Here is a 3,245-nt window from a genome sequence, read left to right on the forward strand (position 1 = left end):
GTGACAAATGTCGACATTAGTACTACGTCTAGTATGGTTATGAGAAACTCACAAACCGCAGAAACAACAACTCTTGTACGTAGTAGTATATATTTAACTCAATCATGCTCAGGGGGTAATAACTATACAATGGAGTATTATTAGCATGTTGATAATTCGGGATAAACACCATTTTAACCAGTTTTACTTAAACATAAAACTCTACATTCTTCATTCTATACATGACACATTTGCTTACAGGTTACAATCTTGGTTATTAAGACTGCTTTTCACCTAAAAGAAAATATAGGATTTTCTAGTAGATCATTCAAACTTATTCAATCATCAAGGAAAATACTCTCTTAAACAAAATACTTATGAACTCACCAGCTTAAATTCTAACCTACGCTTTCAAAACAACTTGTATTCTCAGGTCATCGGTAGACAGGTACAGTCGACCAGGTTTTGAGAAGACGGAGCACGTTCAAGACTCGTCATTTATTTTGATTACTTATTTTGGTGTCATATTACTATGAAAGAACACACATGTATTAAACTATACTATTAATGCAATGGATGATGTTGTTGCTTGTTTACTACTTTGCATTGTTATGATACTGTACATGAAGTCATCCGCCCTCGAACGATTCCGCCGTTCTGGTTTGGGGGTGTGACAGATTGGTATCAGAGCATTGTTTATAGTGAATCAGGTATATCAACCCATAAAAGATATACAAACTATAAACACAATGGGATTAAAATACTCTGACCAAGAGTTTATACTTTTAAATAATAAAATATTTAACCTAAGTATACATACCTACATTCATACTAAAATCAGTGTCACCAGGACAGAACGAAAGTATTACGATTGTTGGGAAACACAATTAAACTTGGAGACATATAGTCAACCCTGGGAATGATATAGCCTGATCAACTATATTTTCCGAGGAGTGACTAGCATGTGCCTAAGAGTGGTTGTGAGGTTGCAACAAGTCTAAAAACTTACCAACAATACTACAAAGAAAACGTTATAACAAAACATAAACTTAAAATACTATAGGAGTATTTTGTGTTACTATAAATTACTTATGTGCGAACTAAAAAGGTCTTTATCAGTAGGTCAGTAGTCGCTAAGTGGATACGCTAAGGTTATATGTAACTAGGATGTCATAGACTTAGAATCTGTAATCTTTGCTTTACTCCCTGTTCCTTGTTTGGTTGTGGGTTTCGAGTTAGGGTCACTTATTCGAAGGTCTATCCTGTTTTGATTACATATAACTGGTATGCACTAAACAAGTATTGAAGTAACTGATAAAGATCATCTTATAATTATTATCTATTTAGTACGTCTATTTTAGTCATTTCTTATACCCCTTTTCTCGCGTAGATATCATGGCTGGGTTCCATCTCCCCGGAGATCCATACTTCCCAAACGCAGGCAATGCTGGGTGGCTTGGAGAAGAGCCAGAAGATGATCATCCAATCCCTTTGGATGATCACCTTGCTGAAGGCTTTTCTGATGGTTCTGACTCAGAACCTGAAGTCAACAACCTACCCCCAGTAGCTCTAAACCCGAACCCTCGTCCAACATTTCAAGGACTCACACCTCTGTGGGCAACAAACTTGAACAGATAGAGTCAGGAACAGGGTCAACCCATGCCCTACAATGGGGACAAAAGCTTTTACAATCTAAGCGAGGGAGGTTCGGCTGACCGAGTCCTGCCCATCATGGTCCGTAGGATTGCTCGGAACACCGAGCAAGGTCGAGAAACCATCGACCGAGTCGTGGAAATTGACGCCAACTCTGGCGTTAACACAGTCCGCATTCGTCAGTTAGAGTCTGCTCGTGAAAGAACTCAGAACCAGAATGCAGCCCTGCAGAGAGAACTTACTGAGACCCAAGCTGAAGTCAGGGAGCTTCGAGCTCAACAGGCAATGTCAGAAAGGCGCATGAGAGACATGGAGCGCCGTCTGTCAGAATCAAGGACTCACTCTAGTGGCTCTCGTCGTAGATAGAGCCTACTCAACTTTCTCTTTTGGATATAGCTTAGTTTATGTAAAAACTCTAGTTTAATTTCCTACCTTTGTGAAGACCTTAGATCTGTTAAATCATGATTTGGTCTTAGTTCTGTCAGAATTTTTCCATCTTGGTTTGATGTAAGACCTACTCCAAGGTCATTTTTCCCAAACTTATTACATCTTAAATATCAATGATGTGACAGTCGGCTAGTTCCCAAAAAACCTTTGTCCAAATACTTTCATCCTTTTAATGTTAGAACTCTATCTAAATCTCACCCTAGTCAATTTATTGAACTATGGTAACTTAGCTCATGGATCACTTCCAATTCTTTTCGAATGTTGGATCATGTTATCCACCAACCAATGATAGCCTAGTTCGAAATAGCAATTGTCTAGTGACCATTCTACGAGCTTACTTCAACTCTTTACCAAGTACTGCATCATAGGGATGTAGGCCAAACCACCGAGAACAGTTTAACGAAACGAAAAATATACATTTACATGAATGAGTAGAATACATCTAGGACTGAACATAATCGCTCACGAACTCCTTTTCTTGTCATATAACAGAATCATGTCGTCATCCAGAAATAGTCAGTCGAACGACGAAACCCCGATCCTTCATATAGACACCGCCACCTTCCAAGGCGCCGTGACAGCTGTCCTAGCACAATTGCACGCTAGTAGCGCGAACAAAGATGGTAACGGATTTGGCAATTCAAATCGTAGTAACAATCTGGGAAATCAACAAATGATAACAGTCACCAACACCCAAAGCCACAACTCTAGGTTTAAGAAACGAAAGCGTCAAGCTCAAAAGGAGTGCAAGCGATTTCAAAGACTTGCCATACGACGGCAACAAGTGGCGACCCCTGCCACTTCAGCACCGATCAAACAATATGAGGGAACACTCCCGAAGTGTAACAAGTGTAACTTTCATCATAACGGAGTTTTCCGTGAACTGCAATGCAGCGATTGCAACAGAATGGGGCACACTGCTCGTTTCAGTAAGGCACCGGCACGACCAATCACCCAAGTCCCTGGAGTCGGTGTGGGCCAGGCGTGTTATGGGTGCGGTGAGGCTGGACATTACAAGAGGGACTGCCGAACAGAGAAGAGTGACGGGGGAATAGGAGGAGTTTGACCTCAGAATAACAAAAAGGCATCAAAGTATCCTGCTGTAATATGGGTACACTTCTGAATCACAGTAATTAATTACACTTATAATTATACCCTCGGTCGAA

The sequence above is a fragment of the Lactuca virosa genome, chromosome 3 (genome assembly GCF_052849685.1).
Source record: "Lactuca virosa cultivar CGN04683 chromosome 3, Lactuca_virosa_CGN04683_v6, whole genome shotgun sequence".
Classification (NCBI taxonomy): Eukaryota; Viridiplantae; Streptophyta; class Magnoliopsida; order Asterales; family Asteraceae; genus Lactuca; species Lactuca virosa.